Genomic DNA, 25,769 nt, shown 5'->3' with positions numbered 1-25,769 from the left:
ATCACTTGTTATGCATCAGAGAGCTGGACAATTACTAAGGAAGATAGGAGAATTGATGCCTTTGAGCTGTGGTGCTGGAGAAGAGTATTGAGGGTACCATGGACTGCTAGGAAAAAAACAGATTCATCCTGGAAAGGTTCAAACCGGGCGGCTCCTTGGAGGCAAGGATTCTGAGGCTCCGTCTAACATACTTTGGACATGTTGTAAGGAGAGACAGGTTCTTGGAGAGGGACATCATGCTTGGTAGGGTGGAGGGACAGCACAGGAGGGGAAGGCCCTCTATGAGTTGGATTGATTCAGTGACTGGGACAATTGGGATGGGTGTATCGGAGATGGTACGATTGGCACAGGACAGAGTGGAGTTTAGGGCTGTTGTACATAGGGTCGCTATGAGTGGCAAGCAACTCAACAGCACATAACAACAACAACAACAACATATATTTTCTGCATCAAAATTTCATATGAGATGGTACATAAAAAGTTACTCATACATAAAAATCAAAAAACTGTACTAGGAAGAAACTTTCTGATAAGGAAGCCAGCTCTCAGGCACCTCTCCAGAGTACTGAAGAGCAATGATATCAGTCTGAAGAGTAAGGTGTACCTGATCCAGGCCATAGTCTTTGCATATACTTGTTATGCATAAGAAAGTTAAACAATGGCTCGATGATAGAGGAGAATTGGTGCCTTGAGAATTGAGCTGTGGTGCTGGAGAAGAGTACTGTATATACCATGGACTGCTAGGAGAACAAACAAGTTTGTCCTAAAGAGGGTGAAACCAGGTTGTTCCTTGGAGGCAAGGATTCTGAAGCTTTACCTGACATACCATAATTTGGGCATGTTACAAGAGGGGACCAGTCTTTGGAGAGAGACATTATGCTTGGGAGGAGGGAGGGACGGCACAAGAGAGGAAAACCCTTGATGAGATGGATTCGTTCAGTCACTGGGGTGATGAGAGTAGATGTATCAGGGACAATAAGGTTGACACAGGATAAAGCAGAGTTTAGGGCTATTGTACATAGTGTCACTATGAGTTGCAAGTGACTCGATGGCAACAACACGTTGTTACTACCAACTCATCTGTGACTCAAAAGACCCTATTTATAGTAGCTCTGAATCCTGCCCTATCCTGCACCAGTCTCACTGACTCCAATACACCTACCCTCATTACCCCAGTTACTGTGTCAATCCTCTCATCCACGGTCTTCCTGTCCTGTGCCTTCCCTCAACCCTTCCAAACAAGATGTACTTCTACAAGAACTGGTCCCTCCTGGCTACGTGCCCAAAGTACATGTGACAGAGCTTCAAAATCCTGGCATCCCTGAAAAAACTTGGTTTTGCCCTCTCCAAGACAGACCTGTTGGTTCTCTAGGCATTTTATTGTATGTTCAATACTCTTCTCCCGCACCACAATTCAAAGTCATCAATTCCCCCCCACCCCAGGTAATTGTGAAGACATCGTGGCTTCTAAGTACTCTGACAGCAGATTTTCCCAGAGTAATTTGGCTTTTGATTTCCTGACTGCTGGTGCCAAGAAGGTTGACGGTAGAACCAAGCAAGCTGAAATTTTTAACTATCTCAATCTTTTCTCCACCTATCATGGTGCTGCCAATTGGCCCAATGCTGAGAATCTATCTTCTTGATGGTGAGCTTCAATCCATATTAAACACAGCAGTTCTTGACCCTCTGCAGCAAAATTATTCAGGTCTTCCTCCGTTTCAGCCAAAAAGGTTGAGTCATCAGCATAATGCAGGTTGTTGATGAGTGTTCCTCAAATCCTGATGCCACATTCCTCCTCATAAAGCCCAGCCTCCCAAATAACCTGTTATACATACAGATTGAAAAGGTATGGAGACAGGACACATCTCTGACACCCCCCTTTCCAGATTTTGAACCACACAGTGTTTCTTTGCTCTGTTCTGATGACTGCCTCTGGTCCAAGTATAGGTTTCCTATGAGCACAATCAAGTATTCTGGAATTCCCATTCTTCTCCATGTTAGCCACAGTTTATTGTGATCTACATAGTAAAATACCTTAGTCAATACATAGTCAATAAAACACAGACATCCATTCCTTTGATAACCTCTACTTTTGGCCAAGATGAATTTGACATTGGCTAGAAGGTCTCCAGTGCCATGGCCTCTTCCAAACTTGACTTGTATTTCTGGTAGTTCTCTAACAAACAGCAATTGATGTACTGTTCCAGTTGCTTTTGGATAAATATCAGCAGGATTTTGCCTGTGTATGGTATAGTGACATTGTTCTATAATTTCTACTCTCTGTTAAGTTGCCTTTTTTTTGAAATGGGAATAAATATGGATATTTTCTAATCAGTTGTTCAGGTCATTATCCTCTAGCTTTCTTGCCACAATCTGGTGAGTCCATCCAGGGCAGCATTTGTTTGTTGAAATATGTCAATTGGTATTCCATCAATGCCTGGAGCCTTGCTTTTTGCCAATTTCTTCAGAGTAGCTTGAACTTTCTCCTTCATCACCATTGTCTCTTGATCATATTTAGTTTCATGAAATTCATCTGTGTCAGCCAGTTATTTATGGTACCATAACTCAATATACTCCTATTTTCTTTTAATGGTTCCTAGATCATTCAACATTCTGCCCATATCATCCCTAAGTATTCCAACTTGAAGCTAAAATTTGCTTTTTATTTCCTTCAACTTAAAAAATGTTGTAAAATGAAACTAACATCAGGGTTGGAGGGGGACTGAGAAAGATGGGATAAATTATGTATACTGCATTGAAACAGATGAGAGAGAGAACTTCTTAAAAGGGATATATGATTAGGCATTATTGTCATGACAGGAGTCCAGAACCAAGGCTGTATAGTGGAGTGGACCTGGGAGGAGAGATTGTAAAACAATGAAAGAATTTTTCTTTTACTTTTCAAAGAGAAGAGTGTACTGGGGGCAGGGGGAGGCAGGGAGAAAAGTGCAACAATGAATGAATAGAAATCCACAGTCTCTGTAAATTCCATTAAAATTAATAATGTTGTTGTTGTGACTGTTAGGTGACGTTGAGTCATAGATGACTCATAGCGACCCTATGAACAAAAAGCCTGAGCACTGTTCGTACATAGAGTTTCTGGAGGCAAGCCATTGCGGAAGTGGATGCCGCTCCTGCTTTCAGGCTTGTTTCAGTCAGGAAGCTCCAGCAAACACTGCCCACCATGGGTAACCATTACCACGTTTGGCACATCAGTGTCCCAGCGTTTAGCAACACAGCAACCACGAGTTACCTCTGTATAGCAATGCACAGAGCACTGCTATACCAGCTACAAGAATGTTTGACAGAAAAACAATTTGAATCTGGCCTGAGTGCTGCAGATTAAAATCACCCACCTTTGGCTTGGTAGCATAAAAAAACAAACAAACAAAAAAATGTCAAACATGTTTGCCCTTTTCATTTTCCATTTCCAGCTCTTTGCATATTTCATTATCATATTTTGCTTTGCCTTCTCAAGCTGCCCTTTGATGAAATCTTCTGCTTAGCTCCTTAACTTACTGATTTCTTCCTCTTTCTTTGGCTTTTCAGAGCTCAAGTGCAGCATATATATTTGAATGATCATGGTATTCACTGGGCTTTCTTGTATGTGTATGGATATTAATCTGTCACTCACAAAATAGTATTTCAAGATATATCAAGAAATTACCTTTTTAACTTTGAACATGACCCCATTTTGCCTCACCTTTTCATCTCTAGCATGGTAGATAACATGATTGTCTGATTCAAAATGTCCCTCGCCAGTTCATCTTATTTCATCAATACCTGGTATTATGATATTTATGCATTCCATTTCTTTCTTAACAATGTCTAGTTTTCTTACATTCAGGCTTTTGCATTCCACATTCCAATCATTAGTGTCTGCTTATAAGTGTTCCTCCTCGTTTGGTTTCCAAATATGAGGGCTCAGTCCCATATTTGGGGCTAGTGTGCTCTGTTGTACATATGGGTTTTTGAAGCCCTGTTATTTTGGAATTGGATGGCCAATTATTTTCCTAATCTGTCTTAATTTGAATGCTTACCTATAGAAAAAGATCTGATAGAGAAGCATTTTTATCAAAAGGAGCAGATGAAAGATTATCTTCTATAGATTGGAAAAACTACAGGGAAGATAGAAACATTTTTAAAAGAATAAACCATTATATAAATTTTTACATGAAAAAATAGTAATCATACAAAAAGACTAAAATTCAAAATATTGAGACAAAAATATAAAAAAATACACATTGGAAGAACTAAAGAACAGAACTGAAGTAATAGAACACAGATTTCATGTGGTAGAGGAGTAATGCTTCAATATTAATAGAGGAATAGCATAAAAAACAAAGAAAGAAATAGGAGACAGTATAGGAGTTATGTGAAACAACTGAAGGAAGAATAACTTTTGATTGGAATTCTAGAATAGGAAAAGACAAAAAAAACCCCAAACCCTGCACAGATTACATTGTTGAAGATTTGCTGGAAGAAAATTTCCCAGACTGTATGAAAACTGAGAAAATACACATTCAGGTAGTTGAGCAAACCCAAACAAGACCAACTCCAAAAGAAAAACACTAAGATATCACAATAAATTTTTCTAAAATTTGAGACAAAGAATATTTAAAATAGCTTGAGATTTAAAAAAAAAAAGTCATGCATAAAGGAAAATCATTAAGACTAAGCCCCAATTTCTTAGCACATGTCCTGGTAAATAGAAACAAAGAAATTAATGAAAACTAGACCAAGCAATCTCATAAAAGTTCCTAAAGAGAGTGCTTAGGACTAAAAACCTACCATACAGTAAAGCAGAATTCATGTATATCACAACATTATTCAGATCCCAATGCAGACAATGAAATAGGCAAAGAAAAACAAACTTCTAGGATTAAAACAAGGGAATTGAAAAAAAAAAAAACCCAAGGGACAACTACAATGCAAAAAGTGGTAAATAAAAAAAATTTTTTTAAAGTGGTAAATAGTAGTGTATTTCTAAAACTCCAAAAAGAAGGATTTAAAGTGATGTGAATATAGAGTTTTTAGACTTGCAAGTAAAATAGTAAATTATAGGATAACCTCCAAGGGGAAAAAAAAACATTTCTCAGAAAAAAAGAGGGAGGATGAATCAAAAAACCTTAGAAACCATTAAAGCAATAGATGAAGTAAAGCTACAAAGAATATGAAGTCAGCACAGAAAAGTAGATGAAATAAAGAAATCAGCAAAACCATGTAAAAAGGTCCAGCAAAAAGATAAGAATAAAACTGTATTTTTAATAACTAAATGTAAATGGATTAAACATATCAGTCATGAGAAAAAGAGTAACAGAATGCATAAGAAAACAATCTATCAATGCACCATCCATAAGAAACACCCTACATCCAAATAATACAAATAACAAACAAAAAATCAAAAGGTATATGTTGGGGGGGATATCAAACAAACGACAATCAAAAAAGCACAGGAATGGCAATATTAATTGCTTTTAAACTAGACTTCAAAGCAAAAACCAGCATAAGAAATAATGGAGGCCATGATACAATTAAAGAGCCATGTACCTGGGTACATGATTAAGATTTATATATTCAGCGACATAGCTGTAAGATACATGAAGCAAACTAATAGATTTGAAAAGAGAAACAGACAACTCCACAGTAATAGTAAGACATTTCCACATACGACTTTTGATGAAGGACGGAATGACTAGAAAGAAAACAAAGACACAAAAGGACTAAGCAATACAAGTAACAAACTGGATCTGTAGACATATATAGACTACTCCACTGAATAAGAACAGAGTATATATTCTTCTCCAGGGCATATGAAACGTTCTCTAGAATAGACTATGTGCAAAGTAACAAAATGAGCTCAATAAAACAAAAACATCAAAATATTACAAAGCATCTTCTCATATCTAAGGACATAAAACTAGATATCAACAACAGGTAGATCTAAGGGAAAGATAAAACTAAATGGAAACTAAATAATTCTCTGCTTGAACACTAATGAGTGATAGGAGAAAGAAAGAAAAATGAATTTCAATTATTCCTGAAAACCTACACTCTCAAACTCCTTTGCTCACTAATTGCCAAACAAACTCAAAGCTGACCCTCCAGCGTGGGAGGAAATTACTCATCTCTCACCTCATGGGAGGAGATTGCCTGTCTTTCTCTATTGGAGCAACTGGTTGCTTCAAACTGCTTTTCTTTGTGTTGGCAGCACAAATTCTTATTCAGCAGGCCACCAATGCTCACTTATAAGCCTACAAACTGATTTTAAAAAAATGGCAATTGCATATCTGGCAATTTACAGAAAACTTTAAACACTTCAAAAACAAAGAGGGACAATAAACCAAATTTTAAAATAGGCAGAGGATATGAATAAAATAATTCACTGAAGAAGACATTCAGACAGTCAACAACCACACAAAGACATTTTAAGTTCAATAGTATTTAGAGAGTTGCAAGTCAAAACAACAAAAATGAAATACAATAGGTCAGCAAACAAATATTGGTGAGGGTGTGGAAATACCAAAACTCTACTTTCAGTGAAAATGTAAAAGATTGCAATCACAATGGAAAGCAGTTTGACACAAGATTAGAAAGTAGAGGATGAAAATATCCTTTGAACCAGTAATTGCAGTAATAGTATATTTCCTAAAGAAATCAGAGCTGCTACATACTCTTTGCATATCCAAGTTCATTGCAGCATTATGCATAACAGCAAAGAGATAAAAGCAGCCAAAAATGAACAAAATAAATATGGATAAAGAAACCATGGAGCATTCATACAATGGAATACTATGTAGCAATAAAAAACAATAAAGAATTCACAAAACACTGCTTAACAAGATTGTATTATTCTATCTGATATAAGTCAGTCACAGAAGAACTGATTAGGTATAAGAACTCTATTGCAGAAAGATAAGGACTGTTTCATGCACTGTCATTTTTTAATGGTTACCACGGGTGGAAAGGGTGAGAAAAAGAAAAAAGTAATAAATAGGTAAGTTGAATGAAGGGAAAGACAATAAACAATTTGGTTAAACATTGCTTTTAATTAGTAGCATTAATCAATTGTAATTAATACTATAAACAAAATGCCTATAAATGATCAAATAAAATTTAAATGAAATATTAGAAAACAAAATATATATGAAAGATAATATGAAATCTAAATACAATGTTAAAAACCAAAATGTGTATGATCATATGAAATTTAATTACTATATTATAAAAAACCCAAAACATAGAAAATTCACCTCAATAAACAAACTCACTGCCCTTAAGTCAATTCTAAGTATAGTGACCTTATAAGACAGAGTAAAATTCCCCAAACTGTAAAATGTTACAGAAGCAAATGACCGTGTCTTTCTCTGACAAAGTTTAATTCAGTTGCAATGAGTACTTTAACCACTACACTATCAGTATTCCTGGGACAGTAAGAGAAGAAACTTATTCTATTTTACAGAAACACTGTATGCCTAGGATCTATGTGACACAATTTGTTACTGATATACATGGTCAAGTAAACATCTTTCGGATATTCTCTGCTGTCAGTACAGATCCATCTAACATTAGTGATGGTATCTATTCCTCATTTCATAGCCTCTTACTAATAATCCAGCTTGAATTTCTGCAAGTTCTCTGTCAATGTTTTGTTCCAACCTTTTAAAAATACTTTTTAGCAAGACTTGACTTGTATAATTAAAGCAAATTTTCAATAAAAACATTTGCACATTCTATTAGATCACTATTTTTTTTTTAAATGTTAACAGCTCTGTTTCTTCCAGGGAGTTTGCTAGGAAGCTTTCTTCTAAACTTCTTGGTGCAGACTAGAGAGCACATCCAAGGCTGTGTGTTTGTTTTTAAAACACCTCAACAAGTTTTCCATCAATTCCTGGGGTCTTATTTTTCTGCCAGTCTTAAGTGTAGTTTGAATCTCTTCCTTAGTTGCCATTGAATCTTGATTATATATTAATATATGAAATTTTCAGTGATAAGAAATTCTTTATGGAATTTTGACTTTGTGTCAGCTTCATGTATCATTAAAAATTTTGCCCATAGCATACTTTGGACGTGAGGTTCCTGACAGCCGACTTTCCCAGTGCAATTTGTCTTTTGATTTTCTGGCTGCTGGTACCAAGAGTGTTGGTTGTGGACCAAGCAAACTAAACTACCAGGTACCCTTTATTTCTTTTCCCTCACTTCTCAAATGTGAAAAACTAATACTCTAGTGAATGTGTTGGGCACTATTTTTGCTCATTAATTTAGTAAAACTCATTAATGGCCTCTTTACAGTATCATTTTCTTGGTTTTTTTTATTCTCTTTCCCTCCTCGCTTTCATTGCTGTTTCACTCTTCTCATTTTGAGAAACTTCATATCAGTTATCTGTTTACTACACTGGTCATTCTTTTCTTCACTGATTTTTTTTTAAATCTTAAAAAAGTTATTTAGACCAGTGGGAATCAATAACTGTATATCTCAAAGGAAGTTCTCTGCCCCCAGGCACAGGTCCCTGTTCTTGTCTTGGAAACACAGCAGCCAACACTGTAGGAAGGTGAAGAGCCTCCATTAATGATCAGGCCACCAAGCCTGTGCACCTCACAACCTTCCTGGGCAACAAGCCCAGCATTTCCCATGTTATACAGAAGGTTGATAGGCTAGGTTACAAGGTGGAGGCTGTTACCATTGTGGAGACATCCCCCAGGGTGCTTGTGGGCATAGTGGACTATTTGAAAATCTGTCTTGCCCTCTGCATCTTAAAACTGTCTTTGCTGAGCACATCAGTGATGACTACAAATGGTACTTCTACAAGAATTGGTACAAATCTAAGAGGAAGACTTTCATGAAGTACTACAAGAAGTGACAGGATGAAGATAGCAAGAAGCTGTTCGAAATGGACTTCAGCAGCATGAAGAAATACTGCCAGGTCATCTGGGTCATTGCCCGTGCCTGGATGTGTCTGCTTTTTCTAACAGAAGAAGGATCACCTGATGGAGGTCCAACAAATGAGGGTATGGTGGCCAAGAAGTTGGACTGGGTCCATGAGAAGCTGGAACAGCAGGTGCCAGTGAGCAAGGTGTTTGGCCAGGATGAGGGGAATCAGAGTGATCAAGGTCAACGGTTACAGAGGGGTAGCCCCTAGCACACCAAGAAGTTAAGCTCAAGACCCACCAAGGGCTGGGCAAGGTCATTTTATTTGGGCCTGACATCTAGCATAATTGGCTTTCTCTGTGGCATGTGCTAGGCAGAAGGGCTACCATCACTATTTGAAGATCAACAAGAAGATATACAAGATTGGCCAAAGTTAACTTATCGAGAACAACAATCTAATAAAAAACACTTCCACCAACTATGATCTCCCTGACAAGAGCATCAATCCTCAGGGTAGCTTCGTTCTCTATGATGAGTGATCAACATCGTTGCCATATTGTAAGGCTGTGTGGTGGGGAACAAGAAATAATGCTGACTTAAGTCCTTGCTGTTGCTGCTATTGTTGTTGTTAATTGCCTTTAAGTCGAGCACAACTCATAGGGACCCTATGAAGAAAAGGTCTGAAGCCCCTCTACAACTATCAACATTTATCAAAGTTTATTTCCAGAAGCATGCTATTTAGGAAGTGGATTCCACTCCTGCTAGTACAGATCAAATGCTGAGCTCTGAAGAAGATTGCTTTCAAGTTCATTAACACCTCGGCCTTCATTGGACCTCTTAAGAAAGATTAGATTGCAAAGGTAGATGTTGTATAATATCAGGAACATATCGTACAGGTACATATTGTACAGGTAGTAGGGTCACAATAAATATAATTTTCCAGTGGGATGAAAAAGTCGTTATAATATCTTCTCAACATGAGTGATTTAATTCATGCCTATGTTTTCAACTATCACCTCCTTTATTATGCACAAAGAGGACATACACGTTACAGATTTGTTTCCACATTAAAATATGATTGTAGTGTTAGGAGAGTTTCAGGTTCAAAATGACTTCCCTAGCCATTGAGTTTGATTTTTTTTTTACATGTAGATAGGTTGTTGTTGTTGCTAAGTGCCTTGGAGTCACCTGTGACTCATAGCAACCCTGTGTACTAATAGCACTAAACTTTGCTCTATTCTGTGCCAACCATATTGTCTCTGACACACCTATCCCCATTACCACAGTGATGGAATCACTCCATCTCATTGAGGGTCTTCCTCTCCTGCACTGTCCCTCCACCCTCCCCAAGCATGACGTCCCTCTCCAAGGACAGATCCAGCCTTGCAACAAGTCTAAACTATGTCAGATGAAGCTTCAGATTCCTTGCCTCCAAAGAGAAACTTAGTCTTACCCTCTCTAGGACAAACCTGTTTGTTCTCCTAGCAGTCCATGGTGTATTCAATAGTCTTCTCCAGCACCACAATTCAAAGGCATCCATTTTCTTTCTATCATCTCTAGTCATTGTCCAGCTTTGTGATGCATAGCAAGTAACTGCAAAGACCGTGGCCTGAATCGGGTGCATGTTGGTCTCCAGACTGACTTCGTTGCTCTTCAGTACTTTAGAGAGGTCTCTGATAGCAGGCATTACCAATGTAATTCGTCTTTTAATTTCCTGGCTGTTGATACCAAGAGTGTTGATTGTGTAACCAAGCAAACTAGAAGATAGGTAGAAATATGCAAATGGAGTGTGTTAATCTATCTACAAGCATTAGTATTGCCATTAATAATGGCATAATATTGCCATTAAATTTAGTGGATTCAGCAACAGAATTTGAGAATCTCACAACCAGCAAACATAAAGTAGAGAATGCAGCATTCCCTTTGTAATCAGAAATTCATACACCAGCCAGACCTACAGGACAGCAGTAGCAGCTGCAGCAGAGAAGCAGAGACCTCCCATGAGACAGAGTTGGCCTTGGGACTGTTACCCCATGGAACCAGAGCTAGGAGTATTCATGCAATTTTGTTGGAGGGTGGGGGGAGGGCAGGAAGTATTATAATTGGCAGGGCTAAGGGCTTTGTAACTTTAGCTTAAAGCCCTGAGGCTGACGGCTGCAGGATACGTGGACAGGCTTCAGAAGCCGTCTTGATTAAGAAACTATTTTCTATTGCCAACTGAAATTGTATCCTATTAACCTCCCTAATAAAACCCATAATTGTGAATATGGTTCCATGTGCTCTGTGAGAGATTGAAACAGATTTCAGACCCAGTAGATCAGCTAGACTGTAATTGGAATTAGTAGAAAGAAGTCCAGAAGCATGGAAAGTATGTCTGGCCTCATAGAAGATGGCTTTTGTGCTGTAGATGATGATGATGATGATGATGATGATGATGATGATGATGATGATGATGGCAGTTCTCCATTGTGGAGAGAGTAGAGGTCATATACGGCTGTAACCATATGGGTCTTGTTTCTTTTACAATGATGATAACATAGTTTTGTATAATAATATTATTTAAAAGTAACCTTTCATACATGCACCTGTAGGCATATACGTATTATATATTTATATGCATACATATGTCTACATATCTATTTAATTGATTTTCCCCCCATCATCAAACTCCTATTCTAATTGTTCTACTGTGGTTTGCTATCTCTGGAACTGTTCCTGTTAACTTGGGATCCAGTCTCTCAGATTAGTTTTCTCTAATGTCTCACTTTCAATCAGTGATTTTTCCATTTCACTGCCTCTTACAACTTCCCATTTCTTTTCTTTTCTGTTCAGGCCCTTATTACTTCTCACCTGGATTACTTTAATGGAATTATAATTGATCTCTTAGTTTCAGACACTTTTCTTCACTTTCCAGGTTGCTTACTATTGATAGATTAATCTTCCTAAAAAGCCTAAAACACACTTTCCATCATGTCATTTTGCTGGTAAAAGGCTTTCTATGGGAGAGAATACTGAAAATGAAAATAGATCATTTACTTGGGAAGAATGTGGGTGCCAGTTATATTTTATATTTCTTTTTTATAGAAGTTCATATTTTATACTGCTCTTTAGTATAATTGCTGCTAGGCAGCTCTGATGTATTAATGGTAAGGAATTACACTGCCCACACAAAGAAGTGTGGATCGAATCCACCAGTTGCTCTGCAGAAGAAAGATAGATAATCTCTTCCTGTGCAGTTTACTGCCTCTGAAAACCCACTGGAGGCTCAGCTATGAGTCAGTTATGACTCAATGGTACACAACAACAACAGTTTAATCTAGTCTGACTCATAGTGATCCTATAGAATAGGGTAGAACTGAGCTTTGGTGTTGTACATTGTTCTGTGTTGTGTTAAGAAGCTAAAGGCTGTGTGTGCACCTCCTATGGTTTGGATCCTCCAGAACTTCAGAAAAGAAAAGAAGAAAAAAAAAGTTAGTCTCCTGTGAAGATTTACAGCCTTGGAAGCCCAATGGAGGACCATTCAGAGCCAGGCTTGACTGTATAGAGTTTCTAGTTGAAAATATGTCAAGGATGAATACTATTACCCTACATTGATCTACTGGACTTTTGGTTAACAGTCTATCACTTAACAACTGTGCCACCATGTGGCCTTTGATTCATTGGCATGATGAACCTAAGTGACTATTATTGGCTTTGTGGCACTTTCTCTTTCTTATTTTCTAATGATTTTCCCTGATGCCATATCACAATTTTCTGGTATGTTAAATGTTGGTGTTAAATGTTTCAATCTATGCTTTAAATTGTTGCTAAATTCAGATGGGATATACATAATGTTATTTTTTGTTTCTTGTGGATTATTTTTATTTTCTTCAGTTTCAATTTAAACTTGCATGTTAACAACTGATGTTTAGTTCCACAGTTTGCCAACGCTTTTGTTCTAATTGATGACATTAAATTTCTATATCATCTCTTATCACAGATGTAGTCTATTCTGTTATTTTTGTTCTGTGTAGTGAAATCTACATATATAGTTATGCTTTATGGAGTTTTCCCTTCCTACATGTATTTACAAAGGATAAGTCATTAGTCTTAAAAATTCTATTATCTCATCTCCACTCTCAAGTCTATCACCAAAGCCATATTTTTCAAATGTTAATTCTTCTATTTTCTTGCAAATTTTGCATATGAATTACCAGTGATTATATTGCATCTTGAAGTAGATGCAATACAGACAGTTCAAGTGGATTTAAACCATATGTCTTTGGAATTGCAGCATAAGTTCTTACTCCTAAGCCACCAGAGCCTCTTAATTTGTTGGGCTTTGTTTTCATGTGTTTTACTGAATTAATATCCCTGTGGAGCCTGAATGGGGAAAACTTACTGGAGCCACCAATAATGATGCTTTAATAAAATATTAAACTTTTGTGGCATTAATATGTGTTGCTACAGCCAATTTAATGGAGTGTCAGTAAAAAACAAATAAAAGAATAAATAAAGAAAAACTTGCCTTGTAAAAACATAAATACTTAGGGCATCATTCTACTTTTTTTCTTTTTTTCCAATGTGATAACTAAGCCAGATCAAAAAAAAAAGCAAATGAATATCTTTAGCTTCTTGGATAGATTAACAGATATTTTTACTACACATTTAATCCATGTTTCACTGCAGTAAGCAATTTAGGCAAAGATCTGATTACTCTATTTATCATTTTATACTCTTCACAAAAGCTGAAAATTACACTCATTCTAAATCTTGTGTTAGCTGGCAGTAAACAGAGCTCAGAGTTAGCCAAGAGGCTGCTTCCAAGACACTGGAAAGTTGCCAGAGGGTCCAGAATAGCTCTTCTGGCCTCTGCTCACCAATTCATCTGACAGCCAAAGAGAGAAAAGGCAACAAATGAACATGAAACACAATGATAAGAAAAAAATTTTACCTAATTCTATTTATTGGTTCTGATCTTTAAGTAAATTACAATCCAAGAGGAAAGCTTTTTGGGAAAACTGTTATTTTTCTATCTCTTCTTAAAATATCCTTTGAAATCTTCTGTTCAGCTGTTTTATTTCAGCATCTCTTTCCTTTGTTTTGGCTTTTTGACACTCTAGTGCAATTTTCAGTCTCTTCTGACATCAATTTTGGGTCTTTGTTGTGTGGTTTTTTTTCTTTTTTGAGAAGATGAAGCAAAATATTATAATAAAAGGTGTAGAGAGCTGGTATTGGATAATTAAAAAGGGAAGAACTTGCTCTGCATTTCCCAAGCTTCATCTTTAACTGAAAAATTCAAGACTTGAGTTGTAATACTGAGATATACCATAGGCAAAATCTTGAATGATGTAGGAAACATCACAAGAAGAAGGAAGGAATAAGTACTAGAATTTAAAGCTATGCTTAGACAAGGCTGTGGTACCAAGGATATTGCTGATGTCAGATGGATTCCGGCTGAAAACAGAGAATACCAGAGAAATGCCTATTTCTGCTTTACTTATTATGCAAAGCTATTTGGCGTTATGGAAAACAAATTATGTGTATCATTGAAAAGAATGGGAATCACAGAACACTTAATTATGTTCTTCTCAAAGCTATACCTAGATGAAAAGTTGTATCTGAAAAGAACAAGAGGACATATTATGGTTTAAAATTAAGAAAGGTATGTATCATGGTTGTATTCTTTCTCTATACCTATCCAATCTTTGTATTGAGCAAATTATTCAAGAGGCTGGACTCTATCAATAAAAATGTAGCATCAAGATCTGAGGAAGACTCATCAATAGCCTGTGTTATGCAAATCACACAGCCTCAGTTGGTGAAAGTGAGGAGGACTTGAAGCACTTTTGCTCAAGATTAAAGACTATAGCTTTCAATATGAATTACTTCTCAACATCTAGAAAACAAAGGTCTTTATCATGGAAAGGCCAATAATAGGCCAATAGGCAACATCATTATAGAGAGAGAAAAGATTTTGTCAATGATTTCATCTTACTAGGATCAATACTCTTGGTACCGGTAGTCAAGAGATCAGATGTATTGAATTGAGAAAGTCTGCTATGAGGGATCTTTCCAAATTATTAAGGAACAGTGATATCAATTTAAAGATTAAGGTGTGCCTAATTCAAGTCATGATCTGTTCAATCAATTGGTACACATCTGAGAGCTGGACAATGAATAAGATCCAACAGAAGAAGAATTGATACCTTTAGTCTGTGTTATTAGAGAAGAACCTATGGACTGTCAAAAGAATAAGGAGATTTGTCATGAAGAAAGTGCAGCCAGAGTGCTCCTCAGAAGCAAAGATGATGAAGCTTTGTCTCAGCTACTTTATGCTAATTGTTAATTTTGGGTCTTGGAAAGGGATGTCATACTTGGAAAGATGAATGACTGGCATAAGAATAGAAGACCCTCAACCAGATGGATTGACACAGTGGCTGTAACAAATGAGCTCTAGTGTGGTGGAAATGATGAGGATGGCACATGGTAAGCTAGGGTTCAGATTTGTTATTCATAGGGTTGGTATGTGTTGTACTTATCCCGATGGCACCTAACCACAACATTTTCTACCTCTGCAGCTCCTAAAAGGAGTTCTTGTGGTATACTCCAGTGAGTTGCACTGCAAACCGTAGACAATATACTCCTGTGTGATTTACAGCCTCAGAAACTCAGTTGAGTGTTACCTATGAAGCGGTTATAGCTTGCTGACAATGAGTCAATGTGCAATTCTTAAATATATAACAGCAAATGAAAAGAATTTTAAATTCTACTATTAACCTATTGAAGGAGTGTCAGTGGCTTAGTCTGTAATGATTTGTGTTACTAATCCAAAGGCAGTACCTTACTGCTGGTTTGAATTCACGAGCAACTCCAAGAGAAAAAGCTTATCATTATTGTCCTGTGGGACGGGTTCCTACTCGATGGCAGTGAATTTGACTTTGATTACTTTTTTATTCTAAATATAGCATCATTCCTATCCATAGCTACCTATAGCACTGTTTGTTGGATAAATAAATGACAGCTGTCTCTCAGAACAAACATATTCATTTTTTATATTATTCATTTCCATACTGTATAAAAGAGACATCATAGTGTGAGCCACCAATTGATATCTGTAGAGTGATGTGACTATGACTGATTTTATTGCTTCTACTTCCCAGTAGTATTGCTGATTCTATTGATACTCTGTCTCATGATGTTCTTCAATAGTATTATGTCTAACCCTGTCCAGTTTTGGCGTCCCCCTGCCTCAAATTATCTCCTGTCTTGAGTGACAGATTTATACCCACATGTCTCCCAGAGGTCACAGAAACTCAAAACATAATTCTGTCTTATGATTCATGTTGACATTTTTGGCATCGTATTCTACTTTTCTATCAATTATGGTATTATTTGGCAGGATGCCATTCCTCACAGTCTCAGTCCAAATCTGTTTGTATTTCATGACAATATTCTTGGCAGATAACCAGTGCTTTGTACATAATAAGTCCATTAACATTTATCGAATGGACAAATACAACCTGTATCTTAGAGAAATGATATATTCATTTTCCTTCTGTTGTCTTTTCCCACACATAACTAAATTCAGAATTCTTCTTTCCTGGGAGATTTTGAATCTTTCACATTTTCAGAAGCAGAAATGACAGTATCATGTAGGCTTCTATTACTTATAACCAGGAAGTCATTTTCAATATTTCTTTTCAAAATACTGCAAAGAGGCAGGTCCTACTATTGTCATATGTGTGTAATTAAATTAAACCAAATTCAAATCTGTGTCATTTCAAAGTATGTAAAATATATGCTAAATTTATAACAATATACTATAAATACATTTATGTAATTCTAAACCCATCACCAAAATATAGATTCTAAGCCAGCAGGTGGCATTTATTATGACAGCTACACTGTTACTGAGGATATCAGTAAGATTTCAGCAATCTAAAAATTGATGTATACCTATCACTTCTGAAAATCAGATATTACAAACTTCCAGGTGCTAGAACTACATTGAGCTTGAACCCTGACCTCAGTCATTTAAAAGTTGTAGTAACATAATTTGCCTCCTTCCCCATCACAAAAGCTTTCACATTTGTCTAGTTGTTTCTGCTAAGCAGGATTTTGCTATTGAAATTTAAGAGAGAAAATTATTTCAATTCCCAAGGTAAGCCTAGAAATTGTAAAACAATTAACATTCAAAGAGTTGCAGAAATGTCATAGTCAACTTTGAATTAGAATAAAGAAGTTTATTAAAGGTTCAAGACAGTTTAAACTGGGCATTTTCCTAGCTTTTGAAAACAAAACCACTGAAATTTGAGCTATAGCAATTATAGATATTTTTATAGGGCTAAAATGAAGAATGTGAGCTTCAATACTCTAGTTTACTTAATAACAATTTGTAAAAGTCAATGGTTGTATCTTGATAGTGATTAGTTCAAGTGAGTATTTTGGTGCTTTGTTGGTTTGCTATTGCTTAGCGTACTCTGGTGGCCTAATGGGTAAGAAGTTGTGCTACCAAACCACAGGCAGACAGTTCAGAGCCATGAGCTTCTCCGTGGGAGAACGATGGGAAATCTATTACTATGCAATTTTTTCAGCCTCTGAAAAACCAATGGTGGTTCAGCTATAAATCAGTTCTGATTTGATAGAACTTAACAACAAACATAGGGATTTTATAAGAAGGTGTTACAAGGCTTTTCCCAGATACTAATTTTTAGAAATATAGAGGATCTTTTAGTAACAAACTGACATTTGTTCTTTATTTAGTTAAAAAAGAAGCATTTTCTAAAATACTAGATTAAATCTCATTAAAGTTTAATTTCTTGGAGTGAAGCAGCCATTTTCAAGTGGAGGCTATGTTCATACATAGAGGTAGGCTTCATTGAGTCATGGTAAGCGGCCCAGAGAGTTTACTGTGGCATGTTCTTTACTGTCTATCCATCTATAAGATTTCTCAATCCCACTTCACATTCTAATCACTGTAGATTTGTATTGCAGTAAAACTCTTCTTTCTAAATTTGACCTCTGTCCTTCTCTCCTCCTACTCTAATTGATCAACCTCAAATCTAAGGAATATCAATTATTAAGAGCTGAAGGGCTGGGAATTTACCAAAGTTGATCTCATTGGACACAGTTGCGCTTCTGCACTGACCCTGCCTAAATATTCTTTCATGTGCCTGTCTCAAAAGAACTCATTTCTCATGAAGGCTTATGAAGGAATGATTTCCACATTTCACCTCCAAATTCCCTATGTGGATGGCTTTATTGAGGTTATTAAATTTATATTTTTTTTTAAAATCCTTCAATTTCCAGCTAGCAGCCATAAATCTAAAAAAAAAAAGAAACAAAAAAACCCAAAAATACACAAATGACCACAATTCAATCTATTTTATGATTCATCATTCAACTGTCCCCCTCATCATTTTGCATTTTATAATAGCCTGTGTGTGCTTCCTAGACATGTATTAGGGTGATTATAAATGAATTAAACATTATTAATCCAAGGCTGCAACTGGCTACTATCTGATGCTGCTTAGTGACTTAATTATGTTAGACAGACTAAATTGTTTCAAATGAACCTTCACAAAGGTCCTTAATAAAATAAAACAGTGATTTTATTCTGTCTTATCTACTTTCTGCCAGAAGGTTCTCTAGGGGCTTCTGCAGTTTTCTTTTCTTTCCTATTAGCTGGAAAGCACAATCTAGTAAGCCTGTGAGCCTTGCAGGAGCTTACACTGAAAATATTTCTCTCTCTTTGACAAGCACTGTGGTAAGATTTGGAGCTGCTGTGTAAGCAGCAAGATTTAGTGGTTTTCTCTTAAGGGAGCTGGTTACAGAAGCGACTTAGAATGCCTTAGGAAAAAAGAGAAGAAGAAGAACTTTCACATTAATAGTATGTGGAAGGGGGATAACTTTATATAAAATTTTGAGCAGAGAGGATATTTGAAATAGAGAGGAAGCTTCCAAAGTAGAATTTTAAATGTCAGCAGATTCATAGAGGAACTGTTTCAGACAGCAGGCTGTAAAAGATATTAAATTTTAAAATAAGGGGTTACATTGTTTTTCTTCTGTTTGCTTTGTGCAATAGGAGAAGTTCTTAAAAGAGGGTAGATCATTCCTCGGTTATTTCTGAGACAGAGCACATTAGCTGTGACTTCACTCAGAAGGAGGTCTCTTACCTGCGAGAGGTGCAATGAGAGGTTGAATGTGCACAAAGTATTTCTCATTCCCACAGTAGTCTTGACAGGCAGGTCTAACATGTGGAAAAGGATAATAGGATAATAAAGTTACTATACTTCTGAGTAAGATGTGCAATGTAGCAGCCAAAGTGTGGATCTTTGGGAGAAAGTCTTAGACAAAAGTGACTCTCCATGGGAAAGAACTGCTTGGGACAGTCGCAGATTTCTAGACAAGTTGTTGCTATTCTTAGTTTTCTCTCTGTGTGAAACCCAGACACAGCAAAACCAATCCTTTGTGTAGAATTATTTCTATCTTTTTTCTGTGTTCATTTTCAAAGAAAACCACACACACATTTTGACAACATAGAGCTCATTTTGTTTAGAAATATTATCAATTCCCAACCCTCCTCTTACTTACAGAGGACCAAATCACATTGGGATTTTGCAGACATTTTCGTTTTTTTGTTTCTTATACTAATTTCCCTTGTGTAGAACATAGTGAGGGTGACTGTGAAAATATAATATCAATAATTCTGTTTATTGTCATTGGAATGTCTTGTCATGTCAATTCAGTCTGTAGTTTCCAGTATGGATCCATCAATAAAATACAGTTCTAATTCTATCTTAATCTTTACAGATTTTAAGTGGCAATATTTATTGGCAAGCACATCAAACAAATAACATTGAAAAATTAAGTCAGGTAACTTACTTTTGTACAAGGAAAAATTACATACACATTTACTAAAAGAACAGGGGGAAACATAAAAAAAATGTGTATTCACACAGAAGCAAAAGGAAGACACAGATAAAGAAATAAACAACGTCTTTCCAATCTGGGGGGAAGGTATTAGCAAAATTCAACAAACTTCAAGTACCACTAAATCTGGTAGCTTAGTGGTGAGGAATCACAGAGCCAATACAAAAGTATGCAGTTCTATGCGGTTCAAATCTATCAGCTGTTACCCAAGAGAATGTGCAGTCTCCACTGGTGCAATTAACTGTCTCTGAAAACCTACTGGAGGGTCAGCTCTGGGTCAGTTCTGACTTGACCATACATAATAACAACAAATGGCATGAAGAAACATATGATGCATCAATAGGTCCTTGGGAGAAATATAAGTTTGACAATGAATAAATGTGAGGGAAAATTAAATGGAAAGAATATGATAGATAGATAGATAGATAGAATTAAAAATATTAATTAAAAAAGGATAAAAGAATTAAAATAAAAACTGAAGAACCAAAAAAAAAAAAAAAAGGAAGGCACAAAGTGGAGATAGTACAAAAAGAAATTCTGTTTTCTGAAGCAGTAAATCACACTGGAGGAGACTGCTCATCTTTCTCCTGTGATTAAATATATTCAGAAAGCAAGAAGACATAATCTGGCTTTAAAACGTGAACTCTCCGGAATGGTCCCTGCTAGAACAGCTTTAAACATCTCTATAAAATATAATAAACCAAGGGAAGGAGGGGAAACAGACAGCAACTCAGAAAGTAAAACGGACAGACAATTTCTCACAATGATCTGGGAAAAATTTTCACTAAAATATAATGAATTGCCTTGGCTCCCAATCCAAGTTATGAGTTTGAAACCCTTAAAGAAATATGTAAGAAAATACTAGGCAAAGAGGAATGGAGGTAGCAAGGATCATCCTGGGTATCAGGACTTCTGTGAAATTGTAGACCTCAAATGTAAAACTTTTAAATTGAGTGACAAAGGAATGGAAGCTAGAAAGATCAGTAGTGTTAGTGTGTTTTGAAGATTACTGTTTTCATACACTCTTTTCATTGGCGTGCTATAAATCAAGGCAAAAGAGTGATTTGATAGCGCAAGAGTCTGTAACTCATATAACTAGACAGATGACTGTCTTCAGAGAGTTTACTAAAAGCAATGAACATTTAAGAGTGTCCTGCCGGTTTTCTGTTGCAAATTGGATGCAATCTTTCCCTGGGTGAACTAAAAGAAGATGCTGTGACTATTTTGGGCAAACTTCGTATCTGAAAAATGCTTTGCTTCATTGCTAATAAGTAAACAATGATAACACGGGGAGGGGGAACCAACACTGCAAGATAAGGTTTACTGGCTTTTAGGCAATTCTGTTTGTGATTATCATACTCTTTTATTTATCATGAAAAGGGGAAAAAATCACCCACATGGGATTGTTAAATCCAATCAAGATAAAATAAACTCTCTAAAGCAGAGAACTGCCAGAAGTCTAAGCAGGGTTTAGAAAAGTCATGGTACTAGGAATATTGTAGCTGATGTTAGATGGATCTTAGCTGAAAGCAGGGGGTACCAGAGGGATGCATATCTGTGCTTCATTGATTATGCAAAGGTGTTTGACTGTGTGGACCATAATAAACTGTGGCTCACTCTCAGAAAATGGGAATCCCAGAACACTTGATCGTGCTAATGAGAAACCTATACTTGGACCAAGAGGCAGTCATCAGAACAGAGCAAGGAAACACTGCATGGTTCAAAATTGGGAAGGGCGTACACCAGGGATGCGTCCTGTCTCCATATCTTTTCAACCTGTATGCAGAACAGATTATTCGACAGGCTGGGCTCTATGAGGAGAAGTGTGGTGTCAGGATTGGTGGAAGATCTATTAACAATCTGCATTATGCAGATGACACAACCTTGCTCGCTGAAACTGAGGAGGACCTCATGCACTTACTGCAGAGGGTCAAGGACTGCAGCCTTCAATATGGATTGAGGCTCAATATCAAGATGACAAAGATTCTCACCACTGGACCAATTGGCAGCATCAGGATGGATGGTGAAGAGATTGAGATTCTGTGAGTTCTGTGTAGCTGTTACAACAGTCTAATGGGGTAATGAGGGCCCTGAAAGGGGTATTTGGTGTTGGAATTGGTGAGTTGTAGGAGTATGCCAGAGCACCTCTGGCTCCATGGTAATGGACTTTGTACTGTGGATGTTGTTGAGGTAGACTATCCCCTGTAAAAAGGAGTAAGGGCAGCAGGAGGAAGGCCAAATACAACCTGTATTCACTCCATAAAGGGAACTATGCTCGGCAACAAAATCCACAGCATGAAACTGCTCCCTCTAAGGTTAGACAAGGTCCCTCAGGTTCCTGCACCTACTTCTATAAATCACTGTATCTAGTATTTATTTCAAATGACCAACAGACTTTACAGGATATCTTTTTCCCCTTAAAGTTGTTTGGTTTATTAAAGAAGTAGGTTAGGGTATATGGAGGCAAAGTATAGCACACCATGAAAAGTCCAGGTTCAGTGAACAGAAGTCCCATGCCAGACTGGTAGACAGCAATGATGGAATGACAACAAAAGAACCCGTTGCCATTCAGTAACAGCAAGACACAATTCTTCAGTTAGTTCAGACCGTGTCAACAAATGAAAGCTTAGTTTAGCCAAGCAACACAAACGCAAGAAGCCTCTGATTTCTTCAATTATTCAATAAGCTTTGTTTCACAGTAGTTACAAGTCAGGTCTCTTCCTTCAATTATCCAGGAAGGAAAACCTTTCACGACAGTTCCATATACAGAGCTCTGTCACTCTGCAGTTTAGTTCTCTCTCTTATGCTGGCCTCACAGCTGTTGATGATGTTGAAGATGATCAGCAGAGAGACATGTGTCTGCAGTAGAGGCAGCTGGAGACGACTCCTGGAGAAGGTAGGGTGATGGGGTGGATAAGCAAAGCCATTCTCCAAAAGTTGTAACACCGTATTCTTTTGGAGTTAATAGAGGTAAGACAGGGCCGTCCTCATGCTACCAGCACTCTTTTTTACATTCCTAAGAGAGAAAAAAGAGTCGCAAGTGACTTGATGGCACATAAAAACAACAAGAGAGAAAGTTCCCAAAAAGATGGATTAAGATAATGATTACAAAATAGCCTGAAGCATATCAGATAGTGAGGCAAGGTTCAAATCTGATGGTCATGGGTAATAACTATTGTTGTTGTTGTTGTTGTTATGTGCCATCGAGTCGTTTGGGACTCACAGCGACCCTATGCACAACAGCCCTAAACCCTGCTCTATCCTGCACCAACAGCACTACCTCTGACACACCCTTCCCGACTACCCCAGTCACCGAATCAATCCATCTCATAGAGGGTCTTCCCCTCCTGCACCGTCCCTCCACCCTCCCAAGCATGATGTCCCTCTCCAAGGACCCATCCCTCCTGGAAACATGTCCAAAGTATGTCAGACGAAGCCCCAGAATCCTTGCCTCACAGTAATAGCTTGGTTTAATCCTCTCCAAGATGAATCTGTTTGTTTTCCTTGCAGTCCATGGTACATTCAGTACTCGTCTCCAGCACCACAGCTCAAAGACACCAACTCTCCTTCTGTCCTCCCTAGTCATTGTCCAACTCTCTGATGCATAACAAGCGATTGCAAAGACCATGGCCTGTATCAGGTGCACCTTAGTCTCCAGAGAGACACCGTTGCTCCTGAGTACTTTAGAGAGGTCTCTAACAGCAGACTTTCCCATCGTGATATGCTTTTTGATTTCCTGGCTGCTGGCGCCAAGAGTGTTGACTGTGGAGCCGAGCAAACTGAAGCTGTGAACAATCTCAATCTCTTTGTCATCCATTCTGAAGCTGCCAATTGGTCCAGTGGTGAGAATCTTTGTCTTCTTGACATTGAGCCCCAGTCCATACTGAAGGCTGCAGTCCTTGACCCTTCGCAGCAAGTGCATGAGGTCCTCCTCAGTTTCAGCAAGCAGGATTGTGTCATCTGCATAACGCAGATTGTTAATACATCTTCGACCAATCCTGATGCCACAATTCTCCTCATAGAGCCCAGCCTCTCGGATAATCTGCTCTGCATGCATGTTGAAAAGGTATGGAGACAGGATGTATCTATCCCTGGCGCACACCCTTCCCAATTTTGAACCATGCAGTGTTACCCTGTTCTGTTCTGACTACTGCCTCTTGGTCCAAGTATAGGTTTCGCATTAGCACGATTAAGTGTTCTGGGATTCCCATTCTTCTCAGAGTCAACCACGGTTTGTTATGACCCACACAGTCAAATGCCTTTGCATAATCAATGAAATACAGATAGACATTCGTCTGGTATCCTCTGCTTTCAGCCAAGATCCATCTAACATCAGCAACAATATCCCTAGTACCACGACCCCTTCTAAACCCAGCCTGGACTTACGGAAGTTCTCTGCTGATGTGCTGTTCTAATCGTTTTTGGATAATCTTCAGCAGAATCTTGCTTGCATGTGAAATCAATGACACTGTTCTGTAGTTTCCACACTCAGTTGGGTCACCTTTCTTTGGAATGGGAACAAATATAGATCTCTTCCAGTCAGTTGGTCAAGTGGTTGTTCTCCATATTTCTTGGCACAACTTGGTGAGCACATCCAGGGCAACATCTGTTATCTGAAATACTTCAATTGGTATACCATCTATTCCTGGGGCCTTATTTTTTGCTATTTCCTTCAAAGCAGCTTGAACATCTTCCTTCATCACCATAGGCTCTTGCTCATATGTTATTTCAGTAAATTCTTCTGTATCTGCCAATTCCTTCCTATACAACGACTCAGTATATTCCTTCCATCTTCTTTTAATACTTCCTGGATTATTTAATATTCTGCCCAAAGCATCCTTGATTATAGCAACTCTAGGTTTGAATTTGTTCTTCAGTTCCTTGAGCTTAAGAAATGCTGAGCGAGTTCGGACCTTTTTGTTTTCTGACTCTAGCTCCTTGCACATTTCATTGTAGTATTTTACTTTATCATTCCGAGCTATTAGTCATAGTCAATTCACTGATATCTGATGACATTATGAGTTTGTCCTTTATGAAATGCTGTTCTAGTAACAAAACTTAAAACATCGTTTATAAATCCTTTAAAGTCAGTGTTCACACTCAATTATAGCAGAAGGTTTTGGGATTTCTTTTTCACGGCTTTAGGTGTTTTTGTTTTGTTTTGTTTTGTTTTTAAGTAACAGATCCATTAACTGTTCAGCATTCAAGGTGTGGCTTATGCACAGCTTGCTATTTCACCCAAAATATGAAGGAAAGTAAAAAATAACAAAATCCGTTTACTCGGGACTTTGAAAGAACACAAGAAGTCTACTTCTTTCCAGATAAAAAGGAATGTTGCTACAATAAGCTGATATTGCACATTTCCTGTTGCTACACAAGTTAGCCACATGTGAGACCAAAAAACACAAAGAAACATAATCCACTAATAATAATAATCCCACTAATCCATTGCACACTGTGTGTCCCGGGACATTTATTGCCAGTCATATAACTTCTTTTAAGATTTGTAATACTACTCTTGCTTCAAATAGAAAATTTATGTATTACCATTTAAGTATAAAAAATTACATTATATAGTTCATCACATAGTCCAGGCTGGGTTTACAAGGCTTCATGGTACTAGGGATATTGTAGCTAATGTTAGATGGATCTTAGCTGAAAGCAGAGAATGCCAGAGGACGGTCTATCTGTGTTTCATTGACTATGCAAAGGCATTTGACTGTGTGGATAATAACAAACTGTGGCTGACTCTGAGAAGAAAGGGAATCCCAGAACCCTTGATCATTCTAATGCAAAACTTATACTTGGACCAGGAGGCAGTCATCAGAACAGAGCAAGGAAACACTGCATGGTTCAAATTTGGGAAGGGCGTACACCAGGGATTCATCCTATCTCCATACCTTTTCAACTTGTATGCAGAACAGATTATCTGGGAGGCTGGGCTCTATGAGGAGAAATGTGGGGTCAAGATTGGTGGAAGATCTAT

The 25,769-nt window shown here is 37.5% G+C and overlaps 1 pseudogene; it reads left to right on the top strand.

The window, feature by feature from the left end:
* The window catches only part of LOC102844375, an 89,968-nt pseudogene extending 80,560 nt beyond the window's left edge, over positions 1–9,408 (top strand).
* The last annotated feature ends 16,361 nt before the right edge of the window (positions 9,409–25,769 follow it).

The sequence above is a fragment of the Elephantulus edwardii genome, unplaced genomic scaffold (assembly GCF_000299155.1).
Source record: "Elephantulus edwardii isolate Elephantulus edwardi_28Jun2011 unplaced genomic scaffold, EleEdw1.0 scaffold00001, whole genome shotgun sequence".
NCBI classification, from domain to species: Eukaryota; Metazoa; Chordata; class Mammalia; order Macroscelidea; family Macroscelididae; genus Elephantulus; species Elephantulus edwardii.
The sequence above is the reverse complement of the archived record's forward strand: the minus strand, read 5'-3'. Positions and strand labels throughout refer to the sequence as shown.